Genomic DNA, 21,214 nt, shown 5'->3' with positions numbered 1-21,214 from the left:
GCCTCCACTTTTCTGGGAAGGATTTCCACTAGATGTTGGAATATTGCTGCGTGAGTTTGTTTCCATTCACCCAGAAGAGTATAAGTGAGGCTGGACACTGATGTTGGGCGATTAGGCCTGGCTCGCAATCGCTGTTCCAATTCATCCCAAATGTGTTTGATGGGGTTGAAGTCAGGGCTATGTGCAGGCCAATCAAGTTCTTCCACACTGATCGACAAACCATTTCTGTATGGACCTTGCTTTGTGCATGGGGGCATTGTCATGCTGAAACAGGAAAAGGCCTCCTTCAAACTGTTGCCACAAAGTCGATACGCTATCCCATGTTTTTCAACAGGACAATGACCCAAAACCACACTTACACACCTCCAGGCTGTGTAAGGGCTATTCGACCAAGAAGGAGAGCGATGGAGTGCTGCATTAGATGACCTGGCCTCCACAATCACCCAGACCTCAACCCAATTGAGATGGTTAGGTATGAGTTAGACCGCAGAGTGAAGGAAAAGCAGCCAACAAGTGCTCAGCATATGTGGGATCTCCTTCAAGAAAAGCATTCCAGGTGAAGCTGGTTGAGAAAATGCCAAGTGTGTGCAAAGCTGTTATCAAGGCAACGGGTGGCTATTTTGAAGAATCTCAATAATAACATATATGTTGATTTGTTTAACACTTTTTAGGTTACTACGTGATTCCATATGTGTTATTTCATAGTTTTGATGTCTTCACTATTATTCTACAGTGTAGAAAATAGTCAAATTAAAGAAAAACCTATTGTGGGGTATGCATGGGGGTCCGAGCTGTGAGCCAGTAGTTTAGATAGATAGCTCTGTGCATTCATGTCAATACCTCTCATAAATAAAAGTAGTGATGAAGTCAATCTCTCCTCTACTTTCAGCCAGGAGAGATTGACATGCATATTAGTAATATTAGCTCTCTGTGTACATCCAAGGGCCAGCCGTGCTGCCCTGTTCTGAGCCAATTGCAATTTTCCTAAATCCTTTTTTGTGGCAGCTGACCACCACACGATTATATTTGAGAGGCTTCCATTAAAGAACACCCTGTGTGTTCTGTTAGACAAGTAAATCTTTATCCACATTATAGCAGGGGGTGTAAAGCCACATACGTTTTTCCAGCAGCAGACTATGATCGATAATGTCAAAAGCTGCACTGAAGTCTAACCAGACAGCCCCCACAATCATTTTATCATCAATTTCTCTCAGCCAATTCTCAGTCATTTGTGTAAGTGCTGTGCTTTTTAAGTGTCCTTCTCTATAAGCATGCTGAAATTCTGTGTTCAATTTGTTTACTGTGAAATAGCATTGTGTCTGGTCAAACACCATTTTTTCCAGAAGTTTACTAAGGGTTGGTAACAGGCTGATTGGTCGTCTATTTGAGCCAGTAAAGGGGGCTTTACTATTCTTGGGTAGCAGAATGACTTTAACTTCCCTCCAGGCCTGAGGGCACATGCTCTCTAGTAGGCTTAAACTGAAGATGTGGCAAATAGGAGTTTCAATATCGTCTGCTATTATCCTTAGTAATTTTCCATCCAGATTGTCAGACCCAGGTGGCTTGTTATTGTTGATAGACAACAATAATTTTTTTCACCACCTCCACACTGACTTTACGGAATTCAAAAGTACAATTCTTGTCTTTCATAAATTGATCCGATATTCTTGGAAGTGTAGTGTCATCGTTTGTTGCTGGCATGACATCCCTAAGTTTGCTTATTTTGCCAATGAAAAAGTCATTGAAGTAGTTTGCAATATCAGTGGGCTTTGTGATGAATGAGCCATCTGATTCAATGAATGAAGGAACTGAGTTGGCTTTTCCCCCCCAAAATGTCATTTAAGGTGCCCCAAAGCTTTTTACCATCATTCTTTTATATAATTTATATTTTTTTCATAGTGTAGTTTTTTCAAATTTAGTTTAGTCACATGATTTCTTAATTTGCAGCATGTTTGCCAATCAGTTGGGCTGCCAGACTTAATTGCCATACCTTTTGCTTCATCCCTCTCAACCATACAATTGTTCAATTCCTCATCAATCCAAGGGGATTTAACCGTTTTTACAGTCATTTTCTTAATGGGTGCGTGCTTATAAGTAACTGGAATAAGTAGTTTCAGCGTCTGGTCAGCGTCTGGTTGCTCTTCATTACACACCACAGACCAGCAACTATTCTTTACATCATCAACATATGAATCACTACAAAACATATTGTATGACCTCTTATACATTATATTAGGCCCAGCCTTTGGAACTTTGGTTTTCCTAGATATGGCTATTACATTGTGATCAGTACATCCTTGTTTTGTTTTGAGAACGAACAAAAGATATCTCAGCTTCAAGGTCTCAGCTTAGAGACAAAGAAGCCTCATGAGGTATTGGTCTGTCACATGTTATGATCCAGTATTGGTCTGTCACATGGATGAAACAAAACGGTAATGATGAATTGATTATGCTAATTCATGCAAATATAACTTATCTGTGTATAGCCGTATATAAGACAACTGCTGGGTCTGCCCAGGCAGAGCTCCTGATTGACATGTGTACTATGGTGCATTGAGTTGGTTGGAACCTCTCCAGCACGCTGAATAAAAATGATTCATTTAAGATTGACTTGGAGTGTCCCTGTGTAAGAATTTCCACGGCAGTAAGATCTACTGTAGTGTTTTTGCTGACTGTACTATACTGTACTATTTAATGTCATGTTTTTGTTGGCATTACTGTAGTATTTAAAGATGGCGCCGAAGAACATTTTACATTCTCCCAACCAATTGTGCAATTATTATTATTTTTTGGCGCTTTGTGTAACTTATTTTTTTAACTTATTGTATACATAATGTTGCTGCTACCGTCTCTTATGACCGAAAGAACTTCTGGATATCAGAAAACGAATTACTCACCGCGGACTGGAAGAAACGTTTTCCTTTAACGAGTCTGACAAGAAGGATATCCTGCTTTCACTGGAACAGGCCCAGATTCACACCTTTTGCATGAAGAAAAGATGCCGGAAAAGGGGACGCAGATCAGGGATCCTTCTGAGAAGCCAGAGGCGAGCGAGTAAACTGTACTTTCCATTCTCCTTGCTAACGTGCAATCATTAGAAAATAAAATTGATGACCTACTATTAAGATTATCCTACCAACGTGACATTAAAAACTGTAACATTTTATGTTCACCGAGACGTGGCTGAACGAAGAAACTGACAATACAGAGATGCTTCCTCTGGTAAGACGAGGGGTGGGTGTCTTTTTGTCAATAACAGCTGGTGCGCGAAATCTAATACTAAAGAAGTCTCGAGGTATTGCTCGCACGAGGTAGAGTACATTATGATAAGCTGTCGACCACACTATCTACCAAGAGAGTTCTCATCTGTATTATCCATAGCCGTCTATTTACCACCACAAATCGAAGCTTGCAATAAGACCGCTCTCAACCGACTCTATAAGGCCATAAGCAAAGAAGAACACGCTCACCCAGAAGCAGTGCTCCTAGTGACCGGGGACTTTAATGCAGGCAAACTTTAAATCAGTTTTTCCAAATTTTTACTAGACCACCTTTACTCCACACACAGAGATGCATTCAAAGCTCTCCCCCGCCTCCATTTGGCAAATCTGACCACAATTCTATCCTCCTGATTCCTGCTTACAAGCAAAAACGAAAGCAGGAAGAACCAGTGACTCGCTCAATACGGAAGTAGTCAGACGACGCAGATGCTACACTACAGGACTGTTTTGCTAGCACAGACTGGAATATGTTCCGGATTCATCCAATGGCATTGAGGAATACACCACCTCAGTCATCGGCTTCATCAATAAGTGCATCTATGACGTCATCCCCACAGTGACTGTACGTACATATCCCAACTAGAATCCATGATGTGAGCTATAGACCCACTCCATACCGTCCCAACAAATCCACAGATGATGCAATATCAATCCCACTCCACACTGCCCTTTCTCACCTAGACAAAAGGAACACCTATGTGAGAAAGCTGTTCATCGACTACAGCCCAGCGTTCAACACCATAGTGCCCATGAAGCTCATCACTAAATACCTCCCTCTGCAACTAGATCCTGGACTAACTGACGGGCTGCCCCCAGGTCGTTCGAGTAGGCAACCACACGCTGACACGCTGATCCTTAACACTGGGGCGTTTACTTAGTCCCCTCCTGTATTCCCTGTTGACCCACGACTACGTGGCCAAACATGACTCCAACACCATCATTAAGTTTGCTGACGACACAACAGTGTAGGCCTGATCACCGACAATTATGAGATGACCTAAAGGGAGGAGGTCCGAGAACTGGCAGTGTGGTGCCAGGACAACAACCTCTCCCTCAATGTGAGCAAGACAAAGGATCTGATCGTGAACTACAGGAAAAAGCGAGCCGAACAGGCCCCCATTAACATCGACGGGGCTGTAGTGGAGCGGGACGAGAGTTTTAAGTTCCTTGATGTCCACATCACCAACAAACTATCATGGTCCAAACACACCAAGAGAGTCATGAAGCGGGCATGACAAAACCTTTTTCCCCTTCAGGAGACTGAAAAGATTTGACATGGGCCCTAAGATCCTCACCATCGAGAGCATCCTGACTGGTTGCATCACCACCTGGTATGGCAACTGCTCAGCATCTGACTGTAAGGTGCTACAGAGGGTAGTGCGAACGGCCCAGTACATCACTGGGGACAAGCTTCCTGCCATCTATGACCTATATAATAGGCGGAGTCAGGGGAAAGCCCATAAAATTGTCAGAGACTCCAGTCACCCAAGTTATAGACTGTTTCTCTGCTACCCCACGGCAAGCGGTACCGGAGTGCCAAGTCCAGGACCAAAAGGCTTCTCAACAGCTTCTAACCCCAAGCAATTAGACTGCTGAACAATTAATAAATATCAGCACTGGACAATTTATAGTGACAAATAACGTTTGATTTGATTTCCTATAGTGTTTTTATTTTATTATCTTTGACATCTTTCTCCTTCAGGAAACCTACTAGAGAAATACTAAAATATCAAATTTTCCATAACCTGTAGGTACAATTGAAGTCGGACGTTTACATACACTTAGGTTGGAGTCATTAAAACTCGATTTTCAACCACTCCACAAATTTCTTGTTAACAAACTATAGTTTTGCCAAGTCGGTTAGGACATCTACTTTGTGCATGACACAAGTAATTTTTCCAACAATTATTTACAGACAGATCATTTAACTTATAATTCACTGTATCACAATTCCAGTGGGTCAGAGGTTTACATACACTATGTTGACTGTGTTGACTGGAAAATTCCAGAAAATTATGTCATGGCTTTATAAGCTTCTGATAGGCTAATTGACATCATTTGAGTCAATTGGAGGTGTACATGTGGATGTATTTCAAGGCTTACCTTCAAACTCAGCGCCTCTTTGCTTGACATCATGGGAAAATCAAATCAAAAGAAATCAACCAAGACCTCAGAAAAACAATTGTAGACCTCCACAAGTCTGGTTCATCATTGGGAGCAATTTCCAAACGCCTGAAGGTACCACGTTCATCTGTACAAACAATAGTACGCAAGTATAAACACCATGGAACCACGCAGCCATCATATCGCTCAGGAAGGAGACGCGTTCTGTCTCCTAGAGATGAACGTACTTTGGTGCGAAAAGTGCAAATCAATCCCAGAACAACTGCAAAGGACCGTGTGAAGATGCTGGAGGAAACAGCTACAAAAGTATCTATATAAACAGTAAAACGAGTCCTATATCGACATGACCTGAAAGGCCGCTCAGCAAGGAAGAAGCCACTGCTCCAAAACCGCCATAAAAAAGCCAGATACGCTTTGCAACTGCACATGAGGACAAACATATTATTTGGAGAAATGTCCTCTGGTCTTTTGAAACAAAAATATAACTGTTTGGCCATAATGACCATCGTTATGTTCTGAGGAAAAGGGGGAAGCTTGCAAGCCGAAGAACACCATCCCAACCGTGAAGCACGGGGGTGGCAGCATCATGTTGTGGGGGTGCTTTGCTGGAGGAGGGACTGGTGCACTTCACAAAATAGATGGCGTCATGAGGAACAAAATTTATGTGGATATATCGAAGCGACATCTCAAGACATCAATCTGGAAGTTAAACCTTGGTGGCAAATGGGTCTTCCAAATGGACAATGACCCCAAGCAGACTTCCAAAGTTGTGGCAAAATGGCTTAAGATGCACCCATCCCGTCAGCGGGATAATTTTTTTTCATTGCAGCGTGCCAAATTCAAATTAAATTACTAAACATATTTAATTTTCATGAAATCACAAGTGCAATATAGCAAAACACAGCATAGCTTGTTGTTAATTAACCTCTTGGATCTACCCATCCCATCCGAGAGAATTGTCATCAACTGACACTAATTAGCATAACGCAACGGACATAAATATTCCTAGAAAATATTCATATTCATGAAATCACAAGTGAAATATATTGAAACATAGCTTAGCCTTTTGTTAATCACCCTGCCATCTCAGATTTTGAAATTATGCTTTACAGCCAAAGCAAGACAAGCATTTGTGTAAGTTTATCGATAGCCTAGCATAGCATTATGCCTAGCTAGCAGCAGGCAACCTGGTCACGAAAATCAGAAAAGCAATCAAATTAAATAGTTTACCTTTGATGAGCTTCTGATGTTTTCACTCACGAGACTCCCAGTTAGATAGCAAATGTTCCTTTTTTCAAAAAATATTATTTTTGTAGCCGAACTAACTCCGTTACTTCTTCACGTTTGGCTGAGTATTCGACCGGAAATTGCGGTCACGACAACGCCAAAAAAATCCAAATTAGCTCCATAATATCGACAGAAACATGGCAATCGTTGTTTATAATCAATCCTCAAGGTGTCAATAATATATCAACCGGCACAGGTGGCTTCTTAGTAGGAAAGAGAGAAACAATGGCCGCATTTGTCTTTTACGCACAAAACACTCTGAGAGCCTCCAGCTGACCACTGACTAAATGTTGACGTTCAGGCTCATTTTTCAAAATAAAAGCATGATAATCTCTATTGTAACACTATACACATTAGGGAAGCCATAGAAAAGGAATCTGGTTGATATCTCATTCACTGCTCAATAGGGACGCATAGGAACGCAGAGCTTTCTAAATAAGAGTCCCTTCCTGATTGGATATTTCTCAGGCTTTCACCTGCAATATCAGTTCTGTTATACTCACAGACAATATTTTGACAGTTTTGGAAACTTTAGAGTGTTTTCTATCCTAATCTGCCAATTATCTGCATATTCTAGATTCTGGTCCTGAGAAATAGGCAGTACGTGGGTACGTTTTTCATCCAAACATCCAAATACTGCCCCCTACACTCAAGAGGTTTTAAGGACAACAAAGTCAAGGTATTGGAGGGGCCATCACAAAGCACTGACCTCAAATCTACAGAAAATCTGTGGTATAACTGAAAAAGTGTATGCGAGCAAGGAGGCCTACAAACCGGACTCTGTTACACCAGCTCTGTCAGGTGGAATGGGCCAAAATTCACCCAACGTATTGTGGGAAGCTTGTGGAAGGCTACCAAAAATGTTTGACCAAAATTAAACAATTTAAAGGCAATGCAACCAAATACTAATGGAGTGTATGTAAACTTCTGACCCACTGGGAATGTGATGAAAAGAAATACAAGCTGAAAAAATCCTTCTCTCTACTATTATTCTGACATTTCACATTCTTAATGAAGTGGTGATCCTAACTGACCTAAGACAGGGAATTGTGAAAAACTGAGTTTGAATGTATTTGGCTAAGGTGTATGTAAACTTCTGACTTCAACTGTAGGTAGGACTAGGGTCTGAACGTCTAGCTCAGAGCGTCTGCTCTTTTCTATAACCTGTAGGGGACACAATATAGTTAATACTTGGTTTGTATGTTTCTCACTTATGGGTGGAACAAATTACAATTTGGGGAGTGGAATGGGCAGGGTATATGTCAATTTAATACTGTAGTTTTTACTATAGTTAAAAAAAGTGTACTTTTTTAGTTGGCATTACAGTAATATTTACTAGTGTTTTTTTCTGGATAATACTATTGCATTTACTATAGTATTCTACAGTATACCACAACATTCTATAGTAGGTACTAGAATTGATCGAGTGATACCACAGTGTGTAGTATAGTATTCTAGAGTATACTACAGTATTCTATATTGAGTACTGTAGTATTCTATAGTAACCTGTAGTATCTTTTCATGTGGGTCTGTTTGCTGTATTGCTTCATGTCCTGTTACAAAAGGAATAAGTTACTAGCAACCATTGTGACAACCAACCCCATAAGGTGTGACATCCAAATTTGCAATGGGGCTGATTGTCACAAGCGCAAGAGTGTATTTGATGGCTAATAACTACATTTTTGAATACGATATGAGGATTAAAAGGGTCCCCATTTTAAACACAGACCTTGGTATTTTTCCTAATAGTCTTGTAAGAAATACACACGAGAGTAAAAAGTGTGACAACCAACCCCGGTCTCCCTTACAGTACCCTAACATGACATAGAGAAGTACAGAGTAGAACTATAAGTCTGATTTTCAAAATGGTTCCCAGATGTACTGCAGCTGCCCCATTTAGCCAAATCATGGAAATTATAACTCCTAAAGGTAAATAGCACTCAGGAACTAGGGGTGGAAAAGACCACAGTGACTCAGCTCCAAAACATGCTGCAACACTGAAGGGTCTTTTCAAGACTACTAACACTGTTCAGTCACTGTGCGCGGGCTGCGCCAAACAAAGTCTGATGTTTCCATCTTAGTTTCATTGTGCCAGGCTTAAAATATATTTTCTGTCATGAATATGGATGACAAAGTTATTGTAGAGTCTCTATGGCTACCGGGCATGGCATTAATGATTTCCAGCTGTCAATTAAAGACAACCATTGCGATTTCAATGGCTGGCATTGTTCAGTCCGATTGGTGAGTCAGTGAAGGCTGTGCGGCTACAATTGGCAACGAGAGAGGGAGATGTGATACACCAGAAGCTAGTTACAGTACAGCAGTAACTGTTGGAAAAACTGTTGGTCCCAGGCTCTTTTTGTGCAAGAACACTAAAAGTTACTTGGACGATGGTCCTACAAAATGTAAGAAAGGTTCATGCAAATCTACAAAAAAAGGGTATTGCAAACAGGTATTCCGTAAATGGTAGGCCTACCAGGGGGTAAATGAATCAGGATAAATGAGTAAGCGAGCTAATATGATGTAAACAATCGAAAACAATGTTTTTAATGTTTCACAATACCTCCATACAACTAAGTTAGCTATTTAATACACTACAGTACTAATTTATTAAGACAGTTCACCAAACTGTTGAACATGCTTTTTGAAATACCTGGGTCATGTTCATTAGGGCATACAACATTAGATAGCCCCTCCCTGTTTCTTCCATTTGATGCCTAGTGAGGTTTAGAGTTTGCCTCCTCATCATGCAGGGGTTGTGTGTGGGGGAGGTGCGGTCATGCTCCCCATTGATGTCACACAGGAAGAGGTGTAATAGAGCCTGAGATTGGTCACGCATGGGAAAACTCAGAGGAATATTCCAGAAACTGCCTTCATACCGTAAGGATATGAAAATGTGTCGATCACATGTTTGGCTGTGTTAGTAAGCTTTTTCGTTGAAGTGGGTTTTCACCAAAGAAGCACTAAATCCAACTGAATTAATTTCAAAGAGAAATAATTGAATAATGATTCTTGGACTAAACTGGCATGTTCCCTGACATTTGTCTGTTTGTGTTTTCTAACGCATAAGTAATACTTGCATTCATATATAAAGTACATCAAAATAAACAACATCAGTTTAGACTGATTTTATATTACCCTATCCTATTTAAAGTACAATATGTGTTGTATCATTCTACTTAAAGGTTATTATGATGGTTATCACTCATGTAGATCATGCAATTATCGTATATCACGTCCATAATTCTTGATAAAGATGAGCAGAAAAGACTGTGTAAATAAATAATACTAATGCTGAGCTATATTGTAAGCTCAAATACAATCGCTCATAGAAAGATATTTCGTTTTAATAAGTAATACAACAAATCTAAAAAAGATAGGGGTCAAAACTATTGGCAGTGAGATGAACATTGCAAAATCTGGATTTTGTGGTGAATGAACCATTTCTTTATGGAGTTTGGTGTGTGCTTGGTCTTACTGTCTTGCTGGAAGATTCACTTGCGGCCAAGTGTCAGCCTCCTGGCAAAGTCAACCAGATTGAGCTCTCAAGGTAAGAATATCACTGTACTGTTTTACACCTGTTGTATCCTGTGCACATGGCTAACAACCTGTCTAAAATATCCTGGTACTTGGTAGAGTTCATGATGTCGTTGACCTTAACAAGAGCACCAGGACCAGTGGAAGCAAAACAAACCCATATGGTAAGGTCAACGGCATCATGAACTTTACCCAGTACCAGGACATGAAATGAATGTAAAATATAAATAAACATTTTTTTCTGATGTTTCTTATACACGTATAAGCAGTGAAATAAATCCATATAATATAGCTAAGTTCATATACATACAATACAAGTTAAAAGTTTGGACACAACTACTCATTCAAGGATTGTTCTTAATTTTACTATTTTCTACATTGTAGAATAATATTGAAGACATCAAAACTATGAAATAACACATGGAATCATGTAGTAACCAAAAAAGTGTTTTAAAAAATCTAAATATATTTTATATTTGAGATTCTTCAAAGTAACCACCCTTTGCCTTGATGACAACTTTGCACACTCTTAGCATTCTCTTAACCAACTTCATGAGGTACTCACCTGGAATGCATTTCAATTAACAGGTGTGCCTTGTTAAAAGTACATTTGTGGAATTTCTTTCCTTCTTAATGTGTTTGAGCCAATCAGTTGTGTTGTGACAAGGTAGTGTTGGTATACAGAAGATAGACTTATTTGGTAAAAGACGAAGTCCATATTATGGCAAGAACAGCTCAAATAAACAAAGAGAAATGACAGTCCATCATTACTTGAATTAAGACATGAAGGACAGCCAATCCGGAAAATGTCAAAAACGTTGAAAGTTTCTTCAATTGCAGTTGCAAAAACCATTAAAAATGTGATTCCATGTGTGTTATTTCATAGTTTTGAAATCTTCATTATTATTCTACAATGTAGAAAATTTTTTAAATAAAGAAGAACCCTTGTATGAGTAGGTGTACAAACTTTTGATTGGTACTGTACATACCGTAGAATTACATTGTCAGATGTTTATTTATAGGCATTTGGTACAGAGTATAATGTATGATTTGACCAAGTGACAACCTTATTCTATCCGGCTCATCAAAACAATGTGCAAGAAGTTGGGCTATTGTATTAGTAGCTAGCAAGTGTGCATCACTGATACAGGGAATAGTTGCTTTCCTTGGCTCCCTACAGAAAGCTTTAGGGCCAACTGTTATGTTGGTTGTCTATTAGCCAGCTAGTGGAGATACTTGTAATCATTACAGCTAGGTTGGTCCAGCTACTTTTTGGTGTGTTTACAATTCGCAGAGTGTGGGCTGTGCCAGAGACCGTATGGGCCGTGCACATGGAGGAAGGTGGAGATGTGAATATGTCGGTATTCTAAGGGTGTAACTGAACTAGCATTTCTGCACTAGGACAGGAATTAAGTCAAAATAGTGACAGCAACTTCCTCTGGGGTGGCCCTTTAAAGTGATTTCCAATCTTCTTAATTAATGGTTCAGCTAAGAGATTTTTGTGCTTATTCAACATTTGGAACCATGCGGGCAGCATGTTGTTGAAATGTGTATGCAAAAATGAGTGGGTGTGTCAGTTCCAGAACATACAGTAGCTAGCTACATTAGTGAATAATGGGGAAACACTAGCTAGCTTTACCACCCTGTGTTAGTATGTTTTACTAACTAAAAGCGTGACTGCTTTGAGTCTGAAATTGGGAATTGAATTTGAATGGTTTGAATATGATTCTTTGTCAAATCCATTAAAGAAAAGCCAAACAGAAAAATATTCCTCTGTCTCCTTATTTCTCCTGGTTTGCCTATTATCTGCAAAGGTTGTTACATTGTAATCACGAAATAATTAAAAAAATGTCACTTTTAAAGGTAAATAGCATTGCCACGAGTAGCACCACATATATTGAGATGAGTGAGATGCAAGACTTCGCTCTCACACAGTCACACACAGTATCTGTGCTGTTGCACCAAAACAGCGGAGAGGTTTAGCCTCACTTTTCAACGCCCTTAATCCAGATGAAAGCTATGGTCCCTTATTCATGTCATCTGTTAAGTGGTGGAAAAAGTATTCAGTTGTCATACTTGAGTAAAAGTAAAGATACCTTAACAGAAAATGACACAAGTCAAAGTGAGTGACCCAGTAAAATTCTGCTTGAGTAAAAGTCTAAAAGTATCTGATTTTAAATGTACTTAAGTACAGTGGTAGAAAAACTATTTAATTGTCATAATTGAGTAAAAGTTTGAAGTGAAAGTAAATGCTATATATCAAATTCCTTATGTTAAGCAAACCAGACGTCACGATTTTCATATTATTTTTAATTATGGACAGACGGGCACACTCCAACACTCAGACATTACCAAACACAATATTTGTGTTTCGTGAGTCCTCCAGATCAGAGGCAGTAGGGTTGACAAAGAGTTATATTCATAGGTGCCATAATTCTGTCCTGCTTGAGCATTCTAAATGTAATGAGTGCTTTTAGGTGTCAGGGAAAATGTTTGGAGTAAAAATAACATTATTTTCTTCAGGAATGTAGTGGAGTAAAAGTAAAAGTTGTAAAAAATATAAATAGTAAAGTAAAGTACAGATACCCCAAAAAACTACTTAAGTAGTACTTAAAAGTATTTCAGTAATTTACATCGTTTTCATGCTCATTAAACCATTCAGTAACTCTTCGTGCATTGTCATCTTATGGGGGCAAAGCCAAAGTAGCTAAAAAAATGGTTAAAATAGCCTGTCCAGCATTTTTATATGACCCTAAGCATGATGGGATGTAACTCAGGAACCACACCTCTGTTTAAGCACCTGCTTTCAATATACTTTGTATCCCTCATTTACTCAAGTGTTAAAAATTACATACCCAAATCTTGTATCTCAGGACCTGAAGCAAAGCATTTTCTTGATACCATTTGAATGGAAACACTTTGATGTTTGTGGAAATGTGAAAGTAATGTAGGAGAGATTATAACACATTAGATCTGGTAAAAGATAATACAAACAAAAAAATATGCATTTTGTATTATTTTTTTTTGAAATGCAAGACAAAGGCCATACTTTCAGATTGAAGTCTAGGTGTAATTTAGATTTCGGCCACCAGATGGCAGCAGTTTGTGTTCAACGTTTCAGACTGATCCAGTGAAGAATTAAATTACTGCACAATGTTTGTATCAAGTCTGCCAGGAGTTTGCCCAAATGTGCTGAATTGGTCAATTGATACATTTTCCAGTATATAACTATATAAAACATACAAAAATGCTATGGTAATAAAATATTCAAGTTTACACACTCAAAGGAATGTCATACATGATGGACCATTAACTTATACACTAACTTTCACACATCTAGATGGCTGGGCGGAGTGGGTGTGGAGCCAGAGACAGCAGTGGGGTCAAACTGTAGATCCCAGTTCCTGCATTTGAACATAAAAATTGATTTTATCCAACAAAACTATGCTACATTTTATCTCTGGGACCTTCAGGATGACAAATCAGAGCAAGATTACTGAATGTACACTACCGTTCAAAAGTTTAGGATCACTTAGAAATGTCCTTGTTTTTGAAAGAAAAGCAACTTTTTTTGTGCATTAAAATAGCATCAAATTGATCAGAAATATAGTGTAGACATTGTTAATGTTGTAAATGACTATTGTGGCTGGAAACTGCAGATTTTTTAATGGAATATCTACATAGGCGCACAGAGGCCAATTATCAGCAACCATCACTCCTGTGTTCAAATGGCACGTTTTGTTAGCCTTTTAAAATGATAAACTTGGATTAGCTAACTGATCATTAGAAAACCTTTTTGCAATTGTTAGCACAGCTGAAAAATGTTGTTTTGATTAAAAAAGCAATACAACTGGCCTTCTTTAGTCTAGTTGAGTTTCAGTAACATCAGCATTTGTGGGTTCGATTACAGGCTCAAAAACAGAGAACTTTCTTCTGAAACTCATCAGTCTATTCTTGTTTTGAGAAATGAAGGCTATTCCATGTGGGAAATTGCTAAGAAACGGAAGATCTCGGTCAACACTGTGTACTACTCCCTTCACAGAACAGTGCAAACTGGCCCTAACCAGAATAGAAAGAGGATTGGGAGGTCCCGGTGCACAACTAAGCAAGAGGACAAGTACATTAGAGTGTCTAGCTTGAGAAACAGATGCCTCACAAGTCCTCAACTGGCAGCTTCATTAAATTGTTCCCGAAAAACCCCAGTCTCAATGTCAACAGTGAAAAGGCGACTCCGGGATGCTGGCCTTCCAGGCAGAGTTTCTCTGTCCAGTGTCTGTGTTATTTTCCCCATCTTAATCTTTTCTTTTTATTGGCCAGTCTGAGATATGGATTTTCTTTGCAACTCTGCCTCGTTTCTAAGTGACCCCAAACGTTTGAACGGTAGTGTAAGTACATTCAATCCACAATGTAACTAAAATGGTTATACCTAATGTTCTCCTGTCTCCTAATTTCTACTGCTTAGCCCGTTGTCTGAAAAGGTTTTACATTGTAACAACATAGTAATTGTAAAGCTTATACCCTACTGGGTTTCACTTGACATTAAGTTGCTTGCTCCTGGGTAGGCACGTGATAATTACAAATATATCCTATGTAAATACATTGTTGTTATATTACACTTGATTCGGTATAGCCTTTGAGGTCATAACAGTAATAAACTAATTAAAAATGACCGGTAGTTTGGGCCTCCTGAGTGTCACAGCGGTCTAAGACACTGCAGTGCTTGAGGCGTCACTACAGATCCGGGTTTGATCCCGGACTGTGTCACAGCCGGCTGTGACTGGGAGACTCATGAGGCGACGCACAATTGGCCCAGCGTAGTCCGGGTTAGGGGAGGGTTTGGGCGTCCTTATCCCATCATGCTCTAGCGACTCCTGTGGCGGCCCAGGTGCATGCACGCTGACATGGTCGCCAGTTGTACAGTGTTTCCTCCGACACATGGCTTCCGGGTGTGTGTCAAGAAGCAGTGCGGCTTGGCAGGGTCTTGTTTCGGAGGACGCATGGCTCTCGACCTTCGCCTCTCCTGAGTCCATACAGGAGTTGCAGCAATGGGACAAGACTATAACTACCAATTGGACATCACGAAATTGTGGAGAAAAAATAAAAATGACTGAAGTTAATGACAGGGGGTGCCTTGTTACAATTGTTGTTACCAGGTCCTAGACTATTTATCAACCCTGGTATTACATGAGGATTTGATGGTAGATGCACCTTTTACTTTACATGCAATAAGGTCACGTTTTGGTTAGAGTTCTTTACATGGTAATTCACAGGTGACTTTCAAACATGTAACTACAAAACATTAGATACATAGTGGAACAAGAAAGTGTAATAACATTAGTAATTACACGTAGAATAACCTTCATCTAGTGGATGTGTAATTACACATTCCTTGTTCTAATTGTGTAATAACTTAAAGTGCTGCAAATGTATTACTTTGTAGTTACATAATAACTGCTGTTGTTACTACAGTTATTACTTTGTAGTTACATAGTAATAGGGGGAACTTAATGTAAAGTGTTATCCTTTGAAGGATTTGGCATTATGACCTTAAAGGGTAGTATATCTCAACATACACCAGGAGGGTTTTAATGTTCAAAATCTGAAAACATACCTGGATCATGAGTATGAAGCATGTTTTCAATTCCTGCTCTTCATATATAAAATCGGATGTCTGTAATTGGGACCAGATTGCACCCATCTGTTGTGTGCGTGCATGTGTGTGTGTGTGTGTGCATGCATATGTGTGTACGCATGTTTGTGGATGTGGGTGTGTTAGTGCGTACATGCATACAAGCTTGCACATTTGTGAGTTTATCAAAACACATTGTGATCCCCTTTGCTGGGATGATTAAATGGTGTAACTTTCAATAAAAACACATGATGATGCTTCAGGTTCATATGGCCACTAGTGACGTAACACTGTTCGAGTTGGCTCTCGGCAACTATGACTAAAGAGAGGATTTATTTTAGAAAAAGGCCTTGGATGTTTTTATTTGTGGGCCATGTAAGGTGAGGGCTGGATCTTGATTATTTTGTCTGCCACTATTGCTCCCGACTTGTACTGTTTAACCATCACAACTAAACTGAAAGTTCAATTTTGAACGGATGCCAACTGCCGGCTGGATGCAAGGCATTGCTACGAACATCTGTTATCAGTGGACCATTGGATACAGACCATGGGTGAAAGTAAGGCAGTAGGATCTGGTATGGCATCCTGGCAAAGTAAATAGTGGGGTTACACTGGTAAAACATGAACCTATCTCAATAATCAAAACAAACTGTAGGCTATTACACCATTATTTGTCATTACTGCTTGTCGGAGGCATGGACATTGAGCGAACGGACTTGAAAATGGGTGGTATAGTCTACGCTCCAACATACGCTGTGGTTCGATGAGAACACTGACATTTTGCCAAGGGAGAGATGAGTAGCCGACACCAAGACCCGCTTGGGCAAGTGAACACATACATTCTGATCAATTAACAACCGCCCAATGTCATTACGCGTACCGGGAAGAAATCTACTTTCACCCCTAATACAGAATGTAACCTAGCAGATGGTGGAAGGTATTCTTTGGACTTCTGCAGCTAAATTGCTCATGCAAACCCTTGAACTATACAGCAAAACTCTTGAAACAATACAGGTGTTACTGACAGTCGTCCAGAATCAAGCATTAGTGACATTAGTAGGGAAAAATATTGAGCCACAGTGAAATACAGTACATTCCGGTTGAGATCAACAGGTTTCACTCTTCTTTCGATGAACCCCCATAAACTGGTGATTTTCACTTGGTACTCCAGTATTGGAGAGTGTCCTGGATTCAGTTAACTTCTTAGGGCTGCAATTCCGTTAACGGGATCGACATGACAACAGCCAGTGAAAGTGCAGGGCGCCAAATTCAAAACAGAAATCTCATAATTAAAATTCCTCAAACATACATGTATCTTATACCGTTTTAAAGGTAATCTTGTTGTTAATCCCACCACAGTGTCCAATTTCAAATAGGCTTTACAGCGAAAGCACCCCAAACAATTATGTTAGGTCACCACCAAGCCAAAGAAAAACTCACTTTTCCAGCCAGAGAGGAGTCACAAAAAGCACAAATTGAGATAAAATGAAGCACTAACCTTTGATAATCTTCATCAGATGACACTCATAGGACTTCATGTTACACAATACATGTATGTTTTGTTTGATAAAGTTCATATTTATATAACAAAATCTGAGTTTACATTGGCGCGTTACGTTTACTAGTTCCAAAAACATCTGGTGATATTGCAGAGAGCCACATCATTTTACAGAAATACTCATTATAAATGTCGATGAAACTTCAAGTGTTAGACATGGAAATATAGATATACCTCTCCTTAATGCAACTGCTGTGTCAGATTTCAAAAAAACTTTACGGAAAAAGCAAACCATGCAATAATCCGAGACAGCACTCAGAAAACAAATAACATTTTCCGCCATGTTGGAGTCAACAGAAATCAGAAATTACATTATAAATATTCCCTTACCTTTGATGATCTTCAGAATGCACTCCCAGGAATCGCAGTTCCACAATAAATACTTGATTTGTTCGATAATGTCCATTATTTATGTCCAAGTTGCTACTTTTGTTAGGGCGTTAGTACACATATCCAAACGCTCGTGCAGGTCAGGCATAACTTCGGACAAAAACTGCTAAAAGTTGTATTACAGGTCTTAGAAACATTTCAAACTAAGTATAGAATCAGCCTTTAGGATGTTTTTATCATAAATCTTCAATAAAGTTCCAACCGGAGAATTCCTTTGTGTGTAGAGGAGCCATGGAACGCAGGTCGATATCATATGAAATGTGCAAGACCAGGAAATGGCCCTCTGCCAGTAACCTGACTCATTCCCCTCTCATTCAGCCCCACAACACAGTAGAAGCCTCATTCAAGTTTCTAAAGACGGTTGACATCTAGTGGAAGCCCTAGGAAGTGCAACTTCATCCATATCCCATATCCCTGGGTTGAAAATCGACCAACCTCAGATTTCTCACTTCCTGTTTGGATTTCTTCTCAGGTTTTTGCCTGCCATATGAGCTCTGTTATACTCACAGACATCATTCAAACAGTTTTAGAAACGTCAGAGTGTTTTCTATCCAATACTAATAATAATATGCATATATTAGCAACTGGGAATGAGGAGCAGGCCATTTACTCTGGGCACTTCTGGGCACCTTTCATTCAAGCTACTCAATACTGCCCCTGCAGCCATAAGACATTTTCACAAGAAATTTGTGGTGTGGTTTAAAAACGAGTTTTAATGACTCCAACCTAAGTGTATGTAAACTTCCGACTTCAACTGTACATTTCAAAACATTAACATGTGGTGTTTAGGTGTGTATCTATCAGTTACACATACATGTCAGTACATACACATAACAAGTAGATCACATGGGGGAGAGGCATTGTGCTATGAGGTGTTGCTATATATTTTTTTTGATACCAGTTTTGCTGTTCCCTTGCGCTAAATAAGATGGGAGTTCCATTCACTCATGGCTCTGTATAATACTGTACGTTTCCTTGAATTTGTTCTGGATCTGGAGACTGTGAAATTACCTCTGGTGGCATGTCTGGTGGGGTAAGTGTGTTTGTCAGTAATATGGGTAAAGTATCTTAGTGGTGCAGCGGTCTAAGGCACTGCATCACAGTGTTGCAGCGTCACTACAGCCTGGGGTTCGATCCCAGAACCTGTCACAACTGGCCGTGACTGGGAGTCCCATAGGGTGGCGCACAATTGGCCCAGCGTCGTCAGGGGTAGTTGAGGGTTTGACTGGGGGGGGGCGCTCTTTTTGGCTCATCACGCTCTAGCGACTCCTTGTGGCAGGCCGGGCGTCTGCAGGCTGAATATAGACGTTAGTTGAATGGTGTTTCCTCCGACACAATGGTGCAGCTGGCTTCCGGGTTAAGCGAACGGGTGTTAAAAAGCGTGGTTTGACGGGTTATGTTATGAAGGACGCATGACTCGACCTTCCCCTCTCCCAAGCCCTTTGGGGAGTTGCAGTGATGAGACAAGATTGTAATTGGATCTAAATAGGGAAGAAAACAGGGGTAAAATAACAATGAATACATAAATGACGCAGTCAATCTTTCACCAAATCTTAGCCAAGAGAGACTGGCATGCATAGGATTCAAATTAGTCCTATGATTACAATGAAGAGTAGGACATGCCACTCTTTTCTGGGCCAGCTGCAGCCTAACTAGGTATTTCATTGCAGCACTTGACCATGTGATTGTAAAATAATCACAATAAAATAAAACTAGAACCTGCAGGACTTGCTTTGTGGAGTGTGGTGTGATAAAAGCAGAACATCTCTTTATTATAATGTATTATTATTATTTATTAAGTGCCAACCTTATCTCAGCTTGCTGGTCACCATAGCAGCACCCACCCCAACATAGCAGCACCCACCCCCCCTGGTCACCCCCAAAACCAATTATTCCTTTGGCCTCCTCTGCTTCCAGTTCTCTGCTGCCAATGACTGGAACAAACTACAAAAATCTCTGAAACTGGAAACACTGATCTCCCTCACTAGCTTTAAGCACCAGCTGTCAGAGCAGCTCACAGATTACTGCACCTGTACATAACCCATCTATAATTTATCCCAAACAACTACCTCTCCCCTTACTGTATTTATTTATTTTACTCCTTTGCTCCCCATTATTTCTATCTCTACTTTGCACTTTCTTCCACTGCAAATCTACCATTCCAGTGTTTCACTTGCTATATTGTATTTACTTCGCCACCATGGCCTTTTTTTGCCTTTACCTCCCTTATCTCACCTCATTTGCTCACATTGTATATAGACTTATTTTTCGACTGTATGTTTGTTTTACTCCATGTGTAACTCTGTGTTGTTGTATGTGTCGAACTGCTTTGCTTTTAATCTTGGCCAGGTCGCAATTGTAAATGAGAACTTGTTCTCAACTTGCCTACCTGTTTAAATAAAGGTGAAATAAATAAAATAAAATAATGGACAGATCTCTCCCCTTCTTTACAAACATTGAATCTATATGTTTTGACCATGACGGTTTACAATCTAAGGTAACAATAAGCCATTTCGTCTCCACAACTTGTTAAACAGCCACACCATTCATTACCATATTCAGGTCTAGAATTTAGGGAATATTTTTTTTCCCAAATACAATGCTCTTAGTTTTAGACATGTTCAGGACCAGTTTATTACTAGCCACCCATTCCAAAACAGACTGCAACTCTTTGTTAAGGGTTTCAGTGACTTCATTAGCTGTGGTCAGATGATGCATGTATGGTTGAATCATCAGCATACATACTTTGTTTAAGGACAGTGGCAGGTCAATTTCATAAAAATGTCCCCCCAAAAATGTTGCTTTGTCATTATAGGGTATTGTGTGTAGATTGATGAGGAATTAAAACATTTAATCAATTTTAAGGCTGTAATGTAACAACATTTGGAAAAAGGGAAGTCACCTGGATACTTTCAATGCACTGTATGGTTGAATAATCAGTATACATGGACAAACATGTTTTGTTTAAAGGCAGTGGCAAGTCATTGGACAATTTTTTAAAGAAGGCCTAGAAAGCTGCCCTGCAGAATACCACACTACATGTTTGACATTAGAGAAGCTTCCATTTAATAAATCCTTCTATTAGATATATAGCTCTGAATCCACAATATGACAGAGGATAAAAAGCCATAACACATATGTTCTCAACAACAGGTTATGGTCAATAATATCAAAGGCTGCACTGAAATCTAACAGTACAGCTCCCACAATCTTCTTCTTCTTAATTTATTTCAACCAATCATCAGTCATTTGTGTCAGTGCAGTTCATGTAGAGTGCCCTTCTCTATAAGCATGCTGGATGTCTATTGTTAACTTGTTTATAGCTGGATGTCTATTGTTAACGTGTTATTTCATAGTTTTGATGTCTTCACTGCTATTCTACAATGTAGAACATAGTACAAATAAAGA

Source organism: Oncorhynchus mykiss, chromosome 3, assembly GCF_013265735.2.
Source record: "Oncorhynchus mykiss isolate Arlee chromosome 3, USDA_OmykA_1.1, whole genome shotgun sequence".
Lineage (NCBI taxonomy): Eukaryota > Metazoa > Chordata > Actinopteri > Salmoniformes > Salmonidae > Oncorhynchus > Oncorhynchus mykiss.
This window is presented reverse-complemented; position numbering follows the sequence as displayed.